The sequence below is a fragment of the Amblyomma maculatum genome, chromosome 2, assembly GCF_055883805.1.
Source record: "Amblyomma maculatum isolate TAMU_Amacu chromosome 2, ASM5588380v1, whole genome shotgun sequence".
Lineage (NCBI taxonomy): Eukaryota > Metazoa > Arthropoda > Arachnida > Ixodida > Ixodidae > Amblyomma > Amblyomma maculatum.
In genome coordinates, this window is record NC_139345.1 from 195,207,571 (window position 1) to 195,227,467 (window position 19,897).

Consider the following 19,897-nt stretch of genomic DNA (forward strand, 5'->3'; position numbering starts at 1 on the left):
GGCGAATAGTGCGCGCAAGCGCGGACCATGCACGGTCACAACAGCGTCAAGGGAAACGCTTGGGGCGAAACCTGTCTCAGGCTAAGTGGAGGGGTTTGCGTCATGATGAATGCTCACTGGCCGGACTGCGCAGCGGTCGCAAATGCAATCATTTTTATTTCATGTGGAGCAAGTTCGAGGCCAATTGAAGAGGTAAATTTGGATATTTATTTTGCGTGTTTATTGCAGGGTGTATAGGTTCCACGTGCTGAATTGACCCACCACAGAAAATTGGAGGTCCTACCCATAACAGGGTGTTTGCGAGACTATCGAAGTGGTATAGTTTTATTGCATAAACGAGCAGGGCACTCTGTTGTCTGTCTTCAGGACATTGATCGTACTTTCAAGTATCATAAGCTCAAAAGTTGTTAGGCATTCTGACTCTCCCACGGAGTAACGCAGAGTGTGAAAGTGTGTTTAGCAAAGTCAAGGAGACGTGCACCAGGTTTTGCTCCTCCATGTCATAAAAGGGCCTAGAACAAAATTGTCAAATAAATACAAGGAGTCTGGAGCTTGTCACAATCAGGTGTTCGACAAGGACTTCTTGAGGAAGGAAAAAGCAGTAACCTCCTCAGTACTGTGCCAACCTTTCACTTCAAATACGTCTTCCTGAAGTTTTGTTTACGTGACTTTTCGAAACTAGTTTTGACTGCTCTATTCGCATCAATCAAAAGATTTTGAGGAATAAAAACATTTTAGTATTTTTCACCGACTCCTAGTGTTTTTTGACATTCTCTATAGTATATTGAGCACTGTGGCGTTGGCAAGTCTGTCATTCATGTGTTTGCATAAGGCTTTTGTATTTGGTGCATGAAATAGTGATTTGAAGCAGTAAACATGCACTGTTTGATTGGATCAAATCACTCAAGAGCAGCTATGGAAGAAAAAAAAAGTGCTTTCAGAGCTGGTATGCACATGTTATAAAAATAAACATGCAGACAGCATTTTTTATATAGTGCATACCACTTTTTGTTATGTTGTTCACTTCATAACTTGTCTGATACTTATCCCTCTTTAACCACTTATGCTTTTTCTGTGAACAAGTACACGTTAGTCATTGCAGTGGCTACCCTTTGTAATTTGAAACTTGTGTTGCAACACTGGACACTAGCACAGTTTTAAGGCTGTTCTTTTGGATTTGTTCGTCTGGCTTAACACTGGAATAAATGTTATTTTGAAAGTTACCGTTTACAGCGTGTTTCTCCCATTCTGTACAGCATGCTTGAACAGTGTTTTCCTAAGTGGAAATGAATAATCAGCCGAACAGCACCCCCATTTTTGAACCAGCTTTCAGTTAATCTATTGCTCATGGCATCCTGTGCACAGAGGTACCATATCTGAAATGTCCTTCCGGTGGCTGTAGTGTTTATAGAGCAGGGTGCGAGCCTTATTGGTATGCACATTACATGATGCAGCCAATGTCAATGTTTGTAGGTGAGTTGCTGGCACAGTGAAATAGTAACGGGCCGAGATTAAGACTACATTACTGTGATTTATTAATTTGATAGATTCACACTTGAATAAGAAGAAAATTTGAGTGGCGGTAGAACATTCTCTGACTGGTCAGCTGGTTTCTCGACTTCACAAGGGCATCGACATACCAAGGGCACAGAAAGCTGAGGCACCACTAGGTCGCTGGAGAGAGCGATGTCATGAGACCACGTGACATTGTGAAGTTTAAAGGTGTGCTGGAAGTTGGGAGATGTGCTGGTGAACATGGAGTGAAAGCAGCTGCAGCAGCAGGTGCGGCAGCAATTTCCAGATGTAGCTGGCTGTGTGCAGACATCTCACTGGTCCCGATATCTGGTTGAAATAGAGCCTGGAATCAGTGCTGCTTGCATGTGCGTAGTAGAAAAAAAATGTCTAGGTTAGATTGCATCCATAAATATGAAGACAAGTGCTAAAAATATTCACTTCAAAACAAAGCAAAATAAAAGCAAAAAGCAAATTAGTAAGTGCTGAAACCTGTAGCAGCAATCTTCCTTCTAATGCTATCCTGGAATTGTTTTAACATGCAGAAATCAATATAGTGTTCTTTAAATATTACATGTGCCTTGCGTGCTGCATATTGCCTAGGGAAGCCCTCCACTCCTTAGAGGGAAGATATATCGCATGGCCCCCGCTCACTTCCACACAGTCTCACAACTTCACATACAGCCACCTGTAGAAAAGAGAACATGCTCATACCCTTCTGGGTCTCGAGGAAATCAACATGGTGACTGGCACTGCACATTCCTTGCAAACCTGTTCTTGTCCGCCTTCCGACATGTGAAAGCTTCTGGTTTTGCTTGATGGCACTTTTTGGTTAGAGGCTCGATATACCGAATTAGCCCTGGGCATGCAACGTCCTAGCATTTAATATGTGGCAATTTTTTTTGGTGTGGCTGTTGAGTGCCTTGCAAGTCCCACAGATTTTATGGAGCGTGTAGTGGAACTTTGCTTATCTGCAAGGCTTGTTTTCCAACAAAAAGGTCTCGTCCTCAGATGCCACTTTCACATTATTTGAAGCAAGCAGAGGGGACGTTTTAAGTAAACCCAGGTATGTCTCCAGTTGACTTCAAGATCACTCAGGGAGAGGTTTCAGAAGAGTAAAGTGTTTTAATACCAGCTCTTTATATATGAAATAGAGGTTGAATGGTGTGGGAACTGTCCAGCGCCCTGCTCCTCGAGCCTGACTGGGGTTAGCCCATTCGTCGCGCTCCCTCCCGAATACACGTTTTCGACTCGCAATTGTGAATGGACCGTAAAGAGGTGCTAGCTTCATTTCTTTTCAACAAAGACTGCAAGTGTTGTCAGGTAACGACACCTTTTGGTTGAAAAACAAGCCCTGCAGATAATCTGACTTCGAGTTCTGCAAGTGGTCCATTGAGAATTCTCTGCAAAAAGGCAATGCATGTGTTACCGCAACTAAAGGTGTGCAGCATCCCATGGAATATGCAAGTGCTCCAATAAAGCTATCCTGAACAATATAATAAACAAGTAAGGAAATAAATGTGCAGTCTGTCAAAAATACACGGCCCAATGGGTTCGCTTGTAAGCCCTGTAACGCAGCTCCTGGCAGCAATACTGGAATACGCAGTTGAGCTAGAGAAAAGCGAGGATGGGATTTGTCATATATGAGACTGATCGCTGGAGATGAGCAACGAGCCTCATTATGGGGCTTAGAAGCAGAACACTTTGGTTGTATATTTTTGACAAAGGCTGTACATGAGAAATTCACTGTGTTGTACAACTGTACAGACAGTTAAGACCTCCATGATGTGATCTGTAATGAAATTTGCTTTGCAAGGTACCTTAATACAAGTAAAATTGGAGCTGGTGAAACTTGTGTTCTTTTAATTCCTGTGTCAGAAAATCGTTGCATATATTCGGGCGCAAAGGTTGCTAAACGCATGAGGTTTAAAGTCTCCTAAGCTAATCAGGCTTTGAAGGGCATCGAAGTGGATGGCTCTGAATAATTTTAACAGCCGGAGGTTTTGTAGCTTGCACTGATATCTGTTGGTTAGGATAGAATGCAAACCAAAAAGACCTTCAGAACCTGCTCTGTTCCTTCATCAGGTTTGACAGCAAGCATGTTGAAGCTTGCTTTTTGAAACTCAAGTCGTCTGCAGAGTCACCCACCGTAAACCATGTATTCAATAAGAAAGGGTTCCTAGGGAAAAGCTAACATTCCCCCGTGTCTGCTGAAAAGGCGATGACTAGAGTAAGAGCCTCTTGCATAGGCGTGGCTCGGTGTCGATCGAGCACAATAGTTTCGTCGAGGTTGGTCTTGTAACCAAGTTTCGTAGTGTTTGCCTAGTGTGCTTCAATGTATGTTCTAAACTAGACATACCTTCCCTGAATATTTTATTGCACTGATATCGCATAGCACTTAAGTGCCTTGCATTTCACCATCATGGAAACGTCGCCGCCATGGCAGGGCACTCTGACATGAAGAACGAACCAGCATCCGTGCAAAGTATAAACACAGTTTTAGCTATATGCATGCTTGCTGCAAACGGGAGATGGTAAAGTGGACACTGATGACCTGAAAAAACTGCGCTTAGCTAAAACCACTTTACAGAATGGTTTAGTTCATGCCTGCATGAAAAAAAACATCTGTTCTGAAAAAGTTTGGGCTTGAGGACACACTGAACCCTGGGTAAGTGAAATAGATATGTACATTTTGTGTTCTGCTGTGTACACTTGCATATCTGAAAGCACCACTGTTGCCATTCATGTTGAAATAAAGCTAATATGGAACATTTACTATGATAAGCAGTAGTGCCATAACATCGATGAACATGGCTACTGAACCCGCTTGCTGGAAAAAAAAAACGTGCCAACCTCGTACTCAAGAAGCAAAATAACACACTCAAAAGGGTTCACAGATTTCACCGAACTGAAACATTGGTTTGGTTTATGGGGCTTAACATCCAAAAGAAGCTGAGACTCTGGGTAATTTCGACCACTTGGATTTCTTTAATGTGCGCCAACATCGCACAGTACACGGGCGCCTTGCTTTTCTCCTCCATTAAAAAGCGGCCGCTGCAGCTGGGATTCAGCCTGCGTGCATTAGTTCAGCAGTCGAGCACCGAACCATTGAGCCACCATGGCAGGGCAAACTGAAAGTTTCACAATCCATGTGCACTTCGAATTCAAGGCTGATCAGTGTGAGATATGGCTTAAGCCACTGCAGCTAATTTATCCCTAACAGGTAACATTAAGGATGAGAAAAGAGAGTTTAATTATAGCGATAAGCTGTTGTGAGTAGCCTCCACTTCGATAATTTGTTTTAAAGTTTTCCTTTATCTGTATCAGGCATTTATTGAGTTGCATGCCAGACATTAGCAACTACATCAACAATATTAAACATGTCTTTTTTTGATACTGTAACTGAAATTTTTGTGTCGACATAAGTAGTGCAACTATAACTTGTAATAGTTGCCAAGCTCTGTCATTTTACTAGAAATAACTTGCGAAACAGGCTTCTGATTCGGTCATGCAGTCGATGTTTTTACAATGGCACCTCATAAAATGACGCAGAATTCTAATTATCAATATTTTGGCACATACAACCACCACCCCACTTTGGCATTGTGAAGATCCATTCTAGTTCCGTAAAGCAGAAGACTGGGCTACTTGGTTTGCCATTAAGGAGCACCACACCAGGAATTCGCAACTATAATGAACGACAGGGGCTCTGCGAAGTCTGGCCACACTGGGCAAGATGGTGGCAGTATCGTGGTCTGCGCCTAACTCGTCCCTTGAAAATGTATTGCTGTTCCTTCCTTGCGGCGAAATCTCTGGTGTTTTGTGAAGAGTGGCCGCGTTTTTGACGGTTCACGTTTTATTTTGGCATGCTTCAAGTGCACCAGAGACCATCAGACCGAAATTCTGGCACAAGCGTAGCTAGAGATCCTATCGGGAAATTTCGGTTTAACGACGGCCGTGTTTACTAAATCTACCGCGGGGAAAAAAACGACGTGGTCCTCTGTCGCCGATGTTTCTAAGGAACAGAAGCATATTGACACTATTTACACATTACTGCAGGTAAGGACCTCGGGAAATTTTGTCGGTTTTCTGCGCGGAAGGAAAGGCGCCGTGCTCGTCGGTCATGCCCTTGATCGTCGCGTGTTAGCTACATGTGCTGCGTTTGTTACTGTTATCGTTTCGGGCGTAATTTCATGAGCAGTAGAAAAAATTTTTGCCGTTGAGTCGTTATGTTTTCATAACGGATCGCCAACGGCGAGTGTTCGATTCGTGACCCGTATGTGTGCACAGCTCTCACACCATAGCAGCAAAGCTGGCTGTTTTTTGCGCGCCGTTTTTTTTGCACGCGGTAGATTGCTGTCAGTAGCATTTTACTGTGTAAGTTTCAGCAGTAGCAGTAGTTGTACATGAGTACACGCGTGATAACAGCTGAGCCATATTAATTCTGAAGATGCAAGCTGGATGAAGCTTGGGAAAAATGAAGCCGATGCTTATCGCGGACCTGAATGGGCATACGCTGATCGCGGAGGGCACTGATCTGTTGGCACAGATCATCACGCATTTTTGCCTCGAAATGAAGGACCTGCCTATCAGAATTATATTTTAGGTAGAAAGAGACAGGCTGTCTGCACTACAGTGTAATGTATTACGTACCGTAGGTATGTCATCAACGACATGTATATCTTAGTTTCGACGAGGCTGCATACACATAAAAAATATATCGACTTGGATGTGTTTATACATATTTTTTATTTTTGCTTTTGATATACCTCCTGTGCGGTGCTCATGAGATACTTCCTTTCAGGTTACTTCCTGGTCATGACTGCCGCTAAAAAATGAGTACTGAGTTTGCAAGAAACGAATAAACTCCAATGAGCAGTCGGGGTTTATGGTCGACAATATAGACTGATTTGATCTTCTGGCAGTCCAAGGAACTCTCAAGAGTCTTCGCCAGCACCACAATTCAAACGCGTCAATTCTTCGGCGGTCAGCCTTTTTCACAGTCCAACTCTCGCATCCATACATCACAACTGGAAAGACCATATCACGAGTTATACGGATCTTGGTTGGCAGACTAATGTCTCTGCTCTTTACTAGCGGCGGTCAAGGCTAACCATTGCTCTCTTTCCCAGAAGCAGGCGTCTCCTAATTCCATGGCTGCAGTCTCATTCCGAGGTAATCTTGGAGCCCAAGAACAAAAAATCAGTCACAGACTCTGATCATACCCTTACCTATACAGCAGGGCAACGAACCTAAGCCTTTTTCTGGTAGCACTTGACAATTCTCGCCGAAAGGAGAGTTCAGAAAAACGGAAAGATACGCTTGCAGGCAGTACTAGAGCAAGGTAAGTGGATGCTGAGAATTGTACACCTGCCGCTAACACAACAATATGGGAGGCGGTACTGGACACACTTACGCAGCTGACACACCTCATTCAGAGCAGCTTACATCATGGATAGAAGTAGCTGAAACAAGTGGCAACAGATTACACAATGGAACTGCAGAGGGCTCTAATAAAGTTGGGGAAATGAAGATGGTTGGTTTGGTTGGTTTGTGGGGTTTAACGTCCCAAAGCGACTCAGGCTATGAGAGACGCCGTAGTGGAGGACTCCGGAAATTTTGACCACCTGGGGTTCTTTAACGTGCACTGACATCGCACAGCCCACGGCTACATTGCATTTCGCCTCCATCGAAAAGCGGCCGCCGAGGCCGGGATTCGATCCCGCATCCTTGGGAGCTGTAGTCGAGCGCCGTAACCACTGCGCCACCCCGGCGGGGTAACAAAATTATTGTACGGCAAGCTGCATTCATGGGCTTTCTTGATATAGGAACACAATAGGCCATATTGAATAACAGGATATAAGGGTACCAGTGTCCTTCTATCCCTGATAAACGAGTAAGAGCAGAGACCGAAACTCCAGGAAAAGCTGCCGTCTATATTAGGGCCAACGTTTCCCAAACGCCACTTGACATAAGCAGGTGGTGCAACACTCAGCAGGAAGTAGTTACTGTACTCACGCGTCCAAACAAAACGCCCCTTACATTAGTGTCCGTGTACGCTCGTCCAAGAAATATATGACTGAAATTGAAAATACAAAATTTATACCGAACATGGAGGAAGTTTTATGAGAAATGGTAATGCTACAAGCTGAAGAGTATAGATTTTTTGTTAAATTCATAAGACAATAAGTTACTTTTGAAACTTAGTGAAATCAAGAAATATTCTGATGTAGGGCTTATTTTAGTCTACCATCTTTAGACATCCTACCAAAACCACTAAAAGGGCAAGTTTTAATTATAATACATATACATAGAATGCCACGACATATCCGTAATTGAAGAAAAACATGACAAACACTATATTCAAAATATAAAAAGTTTTAATATGCTTGCACCCCATATAGCTACCCCCAAACTCGAGGGTGAGAGGCTTTTGCAACTGCATCTGTAATAAATATGCATTTCAACACACAAAGCATTTTAGAAGGAAGTGATGTTATAGCAATAGATGCAATAATATAATTTCAAGTTATGGAAGTTCGAGAGCTAAATATGCTCATGGAGAAAAAACAGTAGGCCATAATCTCAGCACATAAATGCCTTATATAGGCAATTTAGTACACATCAAGCCAACCTAATCACACTTTTGGCAGAGGCTAAGTAGCGACACATTGCAGTATACAGATATTTACGTCATTTCGCTGTTTACAAACAAGCGCACGTGGCCCCTATTGGCTGCTCGCGCCCAACTTCCAGTGAAGGTCTTCCAGCCATGCTTTCTGCAGCGTTTCACGCAGTTCAGTAACGGCGGTACGGAGAGATCACACGCCCTGAATGCTTCTTGAATCCATGTTTGCGTTTGTACCGTTAACAAAAAGATGCCCAGCAGTTATTCTAATAAGCTCGATGCCGAGTCGCAAGGTCAACACCGGGCGAAGCTTTCGTTTCGAGGCGAAGCTAGGAGCTGTCCAGTCCGCTTGATGACCACGATGGCGACCCGCCAACGTGGTCATCAAGCGGACTTCACGTCAGGCCCAAAGAGTCTGCCCCCTGTGACAGCAGGAGACGGTTACTTTTATCGTGTCGAGGGAGTGTGTTTTTATGCAAGGGAACAGTTTAAATGTAAAGATTGGAGACGCATACATGTTCATAAGCGGAAAGGTGAAGCAGCTGAAGTCTTTTAAAGCAGGAAAGCGCCGTGACGGGATCATTCTCATTGCGGCAGCTGTAGAAGGCACTCTTCAAGCAGTAAGAAGCATGTGGCGTCGTGAAGGACGACGCAACTGTCGAAAGTGTTCATTGCACTTGCATGGCCGGGTAAGTAAGACATTCAAAATGCGAAGCGCAACGTGGTTTTTGTGTGCGCGTGATCCGATCAGGCACAGAGAAACGATGCTGAATTTAACATTTCCGAGAATTCTTCGCACATCGCGCTTGAACCAATAAAAGTGTGAATGCTTGCACAACCACCCGTGTGTAATAAAAACATTTTCAAAACAGTATGTGCAGTGTTAACGTCCCGGAGGGACTCATGCTATGATCGACATCGAGGGCTTAATTTCACACCTGAGAGTTCTTCAACGAGTGCCGGCATGACACATCACAGGAGCGGTTCTGTATTTCACCTTCTTGAAAACACGGCCGCCCTGGCCGGGATCGAACCCGTGACCTTTGGATCAGCAACCGAGCGGCAAACCACTATGCGCGGCTCTTGGAAGCAGCCTCTTACGATGGGTCCTGTCATTTTTGGTCATGGACTGCGTGAAAACAGTGTCGAGGACAAAACAAAAAATGCCAGAACCGAAGGGCGTGTCAGGAGACGGCGGTTTCGTCCCCATAATCGCTGGCCGAGCGGCCACTCCCGGGTGTGCTTGTGCTCGCGCGTGTGTGTGCGCCGCAGTGCTCTTCAGCGACTGGTGTAGCGTTTGCTAGGAACGGAAATGACACGACGTTACTGCCAGCAGGGCGGCGCCTTGTCGCCCCTCAGAACCACATGGCAGCAGAAGTTCTTGAAAACTCAACGGGCACAACGATGTACTAAAGCTCGTTCAGGCTACAGTGATCGAAGGTTTCAGGCCTTGACAAGTATATGCTCTGGCCGGCTAACCACCAAGCGGACACCTGCCTGCTCAGACATCCAAGCCGAAAGGGGTACGCAAGCCGGCACCGAGAAGGCGAGGAGCGAGGATTCCTGTTACCGACCTTCCGAACCAGCGCCGCGACTGCCAGGTTCGAAGAACAAGGGGCGGGGGGGGGGGGGCTTCTTAGTACGAGGGAGCCAAAAGAAAAAGGAAACAAGGGAAGACCTGGAAAGGGGAGCACTGCCAACCCTCGGCGAAAACGCGTGCAAGCTAGACGCCGAACGAAGCGGTCGTCGGTATGAATTTCTATATCATGTAACCATGAAATCTGTTAAGTTTTCACCGGCGTTTTTTTCTGTGACCAAAATATATAGCAACGCATACAAGACAACGACAACAAATAGCATTAATTTTAAATGAAGCGGGTTGTGGATGAGAGAAAAATTTGTGCTGTAATATTGTGCCATAAAAACTCTTCATTTTCTGATTCCCACATTTCTCACTATTGATCGCCTTTATTTATGAACTGCCTAAATCTTAAAAGTTATTCTTAATGCAACTTTAACTTTTGGGGAATGTTGCACACACGTCTGCACAATTGTTCGCTGTCGAAGAACTCTGCAGTATGTCCTGATCCCTCTTGTATACCGCTTTCCGTGAAGTAATTAGTGCTCACTCATTATTCCAGTTTGTTCAAACCCCTACCAGACTCGGCCTTACCAGTGCTGATGTACTAGACTTGTTTTTCTGCAATGACCCTAGCCTAGTCTCGTCTGTCATAACGCTGCCAGGCATAAGCGACCATGATGTAGTTTTAGCAAAAGTATCCTGTAATGCTATGAAGACCCACCACACTCAATCACGCAAAGTGTATTTTTATGTAAAAGGGGATTATGCTTCGCTATCACGGGAACTCGACGCATTTTTTCCTGAGTTTCTTTCACATCGGCCATCTCTGAATATTGATTCCTTCTGGAACTTGTTTAAAACTAAAGATTTGTCACTGACGCAGACTTTAATCCCATCCCGCCTAATTTCAGCCAAGCGTCGTGACGATATGCATTGGATGAATAGACAGTTGCGGGCAATGATCAACCGGCGGAAACGGCTGTTTCGCAGATATTATGATACGCCCGCACTAACTTTGTACTCCGAGATGAAAAAGCAAACTATGAACTTATCGAAAGAAATCCGTAAAGCAAAAAGGGCATACTTCAGCACACTAGGCCAACAACTAAAGGCAAACCCAAAAGCAGTCTGGAAATATGTTAAAAATAAGAGAAACAGCAGGGTCTCTGCGCCTGATATACTAGATGAAACTGATTTTGGAAGGGATTCAAAAGGTAAAGCGAGAAGTTTCAATCTTTATTTCCAATCGGTGTTTTCCGATTCCATTAATATACGTACTGATTTTCAATCGTCCAGCATCCTGACCAGAATGAGTGACGTAGAAATTTCTGAACGGGGGATCATGCTTTTATTACAGAAAATTAAAGTTACATCGGCACCAGGGCCTGACAACATTTCCAATTACGTTTTGAAAAATTGTGCCGCTTCAGTTGCCCCGTATCTAGTTGGCTTATTTCAGAAATCATTAGAGAATTCTTCTTTACCCCTTGACTGGAGAAGTGCCAATGTCGTTCCGATTCATAAGAGTGGTGATAAAACTAAAACATGCAACTATAGGCCCATATCGCTGACGAGCGTGTCATGCAAAACACTGGAACATGTCATTTATACTCAGTTAATTAACCATCTACAAAACAATAGCTTTTTCTGTTCGACAAAACATGGATTTAGGTCCGGCTTCTCATGTGAAACACAGCTCGTGGAATTCACACATGACACTTCTGTTTCCTTAAACTCTGCCGGTCAGGTAGATTGTATATTTTTAGATTTTCGAAAAGCGTTCGATTTAGTTGCTCACAACCTGTTGCTACAGAAGCTTTCAGAATTAAATATTCCTACCTCACTCTTATCCTGGATTGAAGCGTATCTTGCGGAAAGGAAACAGTGCGTGGTTATCGACGGTGTCAGCTCGGAAAGTGTGGGTGTGACTTCAGGTGTTCCTTAGGGGTCGGTTTTGGGTTCTCTTCTTTTTCTCATTTTTATAAATGACATCAGTAGTAACATTTCAGGTAAAATCAGACTTTATGCTGATGACTGTTGTGTCTACCGCAACATTTCTTCCGAAGCAGATGCAATTTCACTACAGCATGACCTCAACTCTGTATTATCTTGGTGCAACAACTGGAATATGGCGCTGAATATCTCCAAATGTAATCTGGTCCGGTTTACAAAAAAGAAACAATTCCTCCAAACAGACTATTTCCTTGGTAGCACTGAATTATCCACAGTTTCAACTTATAAGTACTTGGGAGTCTTTTTTTCTACTGACCTATCATGGAATACACACGTAAATTACATATCTGCTAAAGCCAGCCGCACATTAAATTTTCTCAGACCTAACTTTAAGGACGCTCCCCTTACGCTGAAGGGGACATTATACATGTCTACTGTACGTCCGATACTTGAGTATGCTTGCGCGGTTTGGGACCCGCATACAAAACTGAATATTGAGGAGCTGGAGCGCGTTCAGAAACGGGCTGCTAGGTTTGTGTCTGCCGATTATAATTTCCAAAAAAGTTCTGGTTTGCGCGAGAAGTTGGGATGGCCGTTACTTGAAAACAGGCGCAAATATTTGAGACTGTTTTATAATGTGCTTAATAAGAAAACTGGAATTCCAAAAGAGAAATACATTATTGAACCCAGCTACATTTCCGCCCGCACTGACCACCCACTGAAGGTACGCGAGTACAATTGCCGTGTAAACTTATTCAAATATAGTTTTTTTCCCACGAACAGTGCATGACTGGAACTGTCTCCCTTCGCGGGTCGCTACCGCTCCTCCTACATCGTTTCTGACCGATTTGCAAAGCCACCTGTCAATATAAGTGCAATAATTGTTGTCCGAGTGTATTATGTTGTTGTTGTTTTTTTGAAATTTTTTTCAAAGTTGATTATGCCTAAAGCTTTATTCTTTAAGCAGTGCTGTATTTTAAAATATATCTTTTTTTGTGTGCGTGTGTGTGTGTTTAGGGTATGTTTGCCTTTCTACAATGGTTTTTATTTTTTGTTTGTTTGTTTCTGCTTCCACAGTGCTTGGGTTTTCTGTATTTTTTGTGTAGACCGCATCATTTGCCTAATTTATTGTGTACTAGATGTTTGTTCTTATTTATGATGTTTCCCCCCTACAATAATGCACCTGTGAGGGCGCTGTAGGTACTGTGTATAAATATAAATAAAAATAAAATCTCCAACCGATGTTTCATGTAAATAATTTAGGCAATGAACGGAGCCGAGTAAGTGTTTATTTTTATTGTGTCCCATACAGGGTTTTCAGCGAAACACTGACAAAGCATTGAGTGTTTTGTAGGAAGCACTAGTCTCAGAGATTCAATTTTTTAAACCAAAGGTAGGCCATCCACCACCTAAAGTCAGGGAAACACAAGATCGCACAATATCTACTCTCACAGATAAGCAAGTGTCCAGCGTTCTGCACCAAGTGAAGGTAAGGAACTCAGACCGATTAGGTTTTCAGCACACAAGTGAAAAAATTCTGATCTTGTAATGCTTAAATATCACCAGTGTTTGCTTGCTGAAAAGACTCAGATGCCACTGCATCACAACTAGGACACTAGTTTGAATATTTTTTTTTCAGAAAATTGCACTAAACGTCACTACTCACATCAATAACGGATAGCGAGGACACAGACTTTGCCCATGAGACAACTGCCAAGGATCCTGCACAATCAACCAGGTATCAGCAGCTGTCTGCAAAACTGCCTCTTGGTAAAATCTACTAGGAACTGACATCGACATGGCCAAAACAGTGCAGCTGAATGCCGTAATGAAATCGAGGAGGCAACTCAGGGGCTGGCAAAATCACCAACATTGACGAAAGAACGTCAAGGCAAGATTACTGCCTCTGTACTGCACCGTGTAGTAGCATGCGACACTGGTGCAGCCAGCCTCGTTGCAGAAATTATGGGCTATACAAAAACGCTTCAAGTGTCCAACTTGAGATGGGGCTCCCAAGCAGCGAAACAACTATGCAGGCATTTTCAGAGCTCGAGTCAGCATTTGCAGAGCTCGAGTCACCAAAACACATCGGCTTTAATCTTAGACAATGTGGTCTGTTTGTTGTGGGAAGCACGCCTTATATCGGTGCATCTCGTGATGCTAGTGTCTGTATGCTGTGGCCAGTCAATCCTTGAAGTGAATTCTCCTTCAACAATGAAAGGTGCTACATTGAAAAAGGGTTGCATTAAACTGATATACCTTAATGAAAGCTTACAGCTCAGGCACAATCATGCATACTACACTCGGGTGCAGGCCCACTGCTCCTTCCGGACTTCGTCAAGACTATTTTGTGGTGTTTAAAGGTTCTTCGCTAACAAACGAGATCATAGTCTTTGCCGAGGCCTTTTGGCAACGTGGTAAACTGAAGGCAGTGCACATATTGTACCACATATACCCAGAGCTGCAGTCAATGCGGATAATAAAGAAAATTGAATATGCAAAGACAACAGGCGACTGTCAAAGTGCCAAATCAGGGAGCATCGTTGAATGCTCACTATGTCAGGCAACGTTTCACCTAAAATGTGCAAAGCTGTGACGCACACCACAGCATTGGGCTTGTGTCAAATGTCTAGACTGTAGTAATATTGGTGATAATTGAGCGCAGCATTTTCTCGCTCGCTTTCCACCTCAAGCATTAGCACTTTTCCTCATGGGATTGAACAAGCGCATCTCATGCGACATCCTTTTCTAGCCTGAAGGACTAAACAGGTTCTTTGGGGCCGAGGTGATGTGCGGAGTTCTCAATGCACTTATATGTGTGTGTGCTGCTGTGTTATAGGAAACCAGTATGAAAAACGCAAACAGTCCGAAAGGCCAAAGGAAGCATGAGGAACTGATTTTCTTTTATTTCTGCTATTGGCTGGGATTAGTCAAGCACAGAAATAAAAAAAAACCCTATGCTTTCTTTGGCTTCTTTAGTATGTGCATCATAACAAGCCCCTCATTTCCCATACACTTATCTACCAACTGCAATGAAACCAGGTGTCACAGCACTGTGTCTCTAATTATGTAGTGGAACATTATCCGTCTGTTCAACTGCTCAAAAAGAAATATTTGTGAGAGCATTTCATGCTGCGACTTCTAGAGATCACACATATTTACAAGAGATTTAGCCTTTATGCATGTGGCGCAGGTACCGTGCATAAGATAATAATAATATTTGGTTCACAGGAAAGACGCAATATTTGTCACAGTTGTTCTATGGACACCTGTACCGCGCCGCAAGGGAAGGAAGATACGAGTGAAAGCGGAAAAGAGAAAAAAAGGTGCCACAGTGGAGGGCTCCGGAGTAATTTCTACCACCTGGGGATCTCTAACATGCACTGACATCTTCCACAATAGAAACATTTGCAATTACTTTGTGAGCGCGAATGCACATGAGCACACGCTCATTTGTCAATGTGTTTTTTCTGCAATCCATGTTTTTGTAGAGCGCCAAAGCTTTACCATCTGGTTATGAACCACCTATACGCGTATGGTTTTTGATGATCGGGATTTGCAGATTAACTTGTGCACTGCTACGACAAGTACTTTTTCCATGGTCGCAAAGCTCTTGTCGCTAGCTGTCCTCCAAATTTAGAGGCAACACAGTTTGGAAAATTATAAACACTTTCAACCTTTGAATTGCCCTTTCAACATGGGTCCTTATGCTAGATAGTTTCCTAGACGTAACGTCAGCACCTGGTAGCTTCGCACGATTCTTGGTTAGTGATGGCATCAGCAGTGTTGTGCCTTGTGCAGCAAATATTGCATTGCATCGAAATCCTTGGTCAACCAGAAAGCCATCCCCACCCTTGAACTTGCCCAGAAGGGCACTATGTAGAGTGAATTCTTTATCAGAATTACGTCCTTCCTCCCTATGCTTTTGAAGCAAAAGTTATGGCTCGTGAAGGTAATATTAGGACAAGTACCTTCACCGTATTATGGTGCTTGTAGCTGGAGTATGTTTGGCTCATTGCAGTCATTATCGTAGGTCTTTGAATATCTGCATGCAGTCAATGATTCCTGTGAGACCATCAAAAATAGTCTTGAAATGTCGCTGGTCGATTGGCTTGAAGTGTTCGTCATGACGGCTAGACAATGAACTGCTTCATGTTTGGAGCCAGAATATGTAGCCAAGTGTGAAGAATGTCACTCAAAGTGCTGTTTCAATCAGCAATCCGGCACGCCAGGTCTTGGGTAAGGACGCCCAAGCACAGCCTCATGAGGACAAGGACTATTTTTGTCTCTTGGTCAAAGCACATGGTAGACGGTTGCCACGGGGACAGCACGAACTGTAAGAATGCAGAGAACATGGCTGTAGACACGAACCTTGTATAAAACTTCACCGTTTTCGTTGTCTGCATGACTACATTATTCGTTATCTCACCATGGTTGGTTGACTTGCTCAAGAACGTTTTCATTAACTACTGGCATGTCCTGCTCTAGGGAAGCCAAACACTGCCTTAGCGTCTCATTTTTTTTTTATTAAATATGACACATCTTGCATGCTGAGTGTGGGTTGAGTCTCCATATTGCACTTCTTTACAATGCAGACATTTGCAGTTGCAACAGGTTCTGTATCTCTTCTATCTAGCCCACGAGCGCATGCCACTGATCCAGCATCAAATCCATTTGCAAGCGTGGGACAGGTGTGCACGCTTGCTTCAGTGCTTGTTTTTGTGAAGCACGCTGAAAACTGGCGATTTCTTGGGCTATATTTTCTGATAGGGCTATATTTCCTGATACACTATACGGAAACATGGACGGCTCGTAGTCTGGGTGCGTAGGTTCAGATAACGGTCGACCAGTTAAAGGTCAGTTAACTTTGAAATGAACACAATAAGAGCTGCAGCTGGACTATACAAGACATGGGCAGTGCAGGGATGAAATAACATAAAGGGTAATTTCATTGAATTAGGTAGTTGTGCGAGGCCACATGTAGGTCATTAAATAAAATTCCACAAGCCGCTGTAAACATGAGTAACGTAAATTACATGCACGCATAGTCATTGCCTCTAGCCGCTGCAGTTTCATTTTTTTACTTTATGTTTCTTGAGAAACACGCGCAGGATGACAAAAGTTAGGCACTGCACTCACGCTTTCATCCTTCCTTTTTTAGCCATCAGGAACAGGTAACAAAACTATTGAAGCTAGAGCAATCTGGGTGACCGGATAATTGATGTCACTTGTGCGGTCTCCAAATTGGAATAGCGCAGTGCGGTGCGTTAATGATTAACCAGACTTTCTTCGGGTTTCACTTGTGCTATCAGGCACGCCATACCGGAGGACGTTTGGACCACCATGTGTTGTTAACGTCCGCCGACATGAAACGATACTCGGTGTCCTGCAGTCGCCGCAGACAAGATCAAACACGCGGCCCTGAAGTCAGCAGTAAGCCTGAACTACGGCGGCAAGTATACGTGCAAACATTTACGAAACGCTAAACCAGTTTCGCTTTCAACGAATAAATGTCTGGATCCGTATCACAGTGTGGTCAGCGGTACACTTCTGGCTGGTCCCGAAAATGACGAGAAAGGGCGCTTCGGTTTCGGTTCAATACAAAGCGAGCGCGACACATAACCGCAGGAGAAAGCGTCACCTTATGAGGCTCTAATTAGCGGTCCTACTGACGCATGCGATACGATATGTCACCATGCATGCGATACGACGCATGCGTTACGATATGTCACCCATACCGCCCAATCGCGCCAAAACAGTGGGGGAGCATACAACACAAGCGGGCATCATAAAATAGTTCTCACCTTGAACAAATAAAACCCCTCAATAAACTAAAAGTAGCGCCATCTCCTCTCTCTTCCTTCGGCGCCGCAGCTCCTCTAGAAATTTCGACCGTGGCTCCACCTGCGCGGTGCAGGGCTAGCGCACGCTCCCTGGAGCAGGCGCCGATCGAGGCGGCCGTGCGTCGTTAAAAGCGCTGGCGCCGGGTCTTACTAGAGCATTTTAGCTTGCATTTTGTCGCACTGTGTTCAGGTTAAAATATTGCTCACTGCTGAAACATAAATACTGAATATTGACGGGGTCTTCCCGCCGAAATAGTTTCAGCTGCGAGTGTCTTACACCACATGTACGCGATTTCGGCGTTGGTTCAACTCGCCGTCACCTCCGTGCGTCGGTAGTTCGTCACCCTTGGCCAAACTGAGCGAAATGCTTTAAAAACTTTTGTAACTAGGCGCCGGGCAGGAACAATTTAGCAACAGTCTGTGTATGGTTTCTTTGCAGCGTTGACTGGTTTGTGAGCTGCCAATAAACTTTAGAAGTGTGGTAGCAGTAGTCTTCCATGTATTTTCAACTTCAGCTGCAGATCAGATTTAGCTAGGCGGCAGAAGCTGCAGTCTGTGTAGTGTCTTTGCAGCTTTGACTTGTGAGCTACCAATAAACTTGGGAAGGGTGGTAGCAGTTATTTAATATTTTGCGCTGAGACGGTTCTGTTTTCAGCTGTCATGGTGTGTCCCCATACGCACGCGATTTCGGCGTCGGTTGAACTCGCCTTCACATCCTTGAGTCCGTCAGCCGTTGGTAAAAGGGCGCGACAAGCTTCAAAACAATTTTAACTAGGGGGCGGAAGCTGCAGTCTGTGTGGATTCTTTGCAACTTTGACTGACTTGTGAGCTGCCGTTGAATTTGAGAAACTTGGTAGCAGTTTTTTTTATATTTTGCGCTGAAACGGTTCTGTTTTCAACTGTGAGTGTGTGACACCATTCGTACGCGATTTCGGCGTTGGTTGAACTCGCCTTCACCTCCGTGCGTCTATCAGCTGCCGGCCAAAGTGGGCAACATGCTTGAAAAAAAAATTAATTTAGTATACATTTATACAGACTAGTTCAAGATTCAAACAAACTAGACACGGCATAAATTAGATGTAAACATACTCTGTACAACATGAAATAATACGGAAGAGGCATACCTGTAGAAAATAAGATCACAAAAAATATTGTAACCCATATATATAGTAGGCTACAACTCAATAAAATTGCCTAAATATATCAGGCGTAACCAGCGTGTGCATCACTCCGCTGAAGAGCAAAGAGAACCAGTTTTGAATATTTGACAATACCAAAGAAACCAGAGCCATTGAGATTCTTGCGCTTTTAATTTGGTTCAGTTATTAATTTATTGTTTAGATAGCTATAAAAGCATTATCAACAGACTAGTTTCTGCCACGGAGTAAATGTGTATGTCAGTTACTGCACGCATGACAAAATATGTGGGCAATTTTACCGGTTGTGCCAAGCTGCCTACCTGACATCATATTACATTACTGGTGGCGACCTGTTTACCAACACTCTTACTGCCCCTTTCACAGCAGCTCTGATATCAGCTACGCGCTGGTTTTCTTTACGCAAATATATGTGAAGCCTTTTTTTCAGATAAACTTTCAGAAGATTCTCTGCAATATTGTGGCAATCTGGAAAAGAATTCATATGAGCAACACTTTTTAGCACTGAGGCTTCAGCTGAGAAACTGTTAACTCTCTACTCAAAATTCGCGTGCTGTTGACACGGAAAACGTTTTCAGCACTTTCCAAATATTGAGCAACAGCTGGTGATGGCACAGCAAGGTGTATCTTCTCCGCGTAAGATTTAAGAGAAGTAAGTGTGTTTGCAGAATTGCACGTTGCAGCTTTTTCACATTCAGCACGTGTAGTCATGTTTCTTTGGACACGTCTTAAGGTTGTCTATTAGTTTCGCTATGCCTTCGGATGTGATTGTGACTGGCCGCATTTCAGAGAAATTAGAACATGGTTGGAAGGGAATGTCGGAAATGAGTTCATGAGTGAACACAGAAGCGAAATACCTGTTCATGACCTTAGCGCACTGGTGCAGGTAAGCTGCTCAGACCTATTAGCAAGTGCCCTGCATAATGATCATAGCTACCACTTTTACTTGGCCTAAATAACTGTGCCATTGTTGCAGCACGAATTGAGCAGCGAAATTCGAGTGGTCTAGGAACTGGATTTTTAGACCGAAGCGTTGAAGAAAGATTTTCCAGGGGATCTTGACTAAATCCACTAAGCAGTACGCAGACATAGCCTTTTTTATTAAGGTAATAATCCTGAAGCTTAAAGGCAACTGTAGTGACTAAAATGACACCAGTTTTAATTGGCTTCCATGAATGCTTTCCATCACCTATTTTAATGGCTGAAAACAAGCTAATGATAT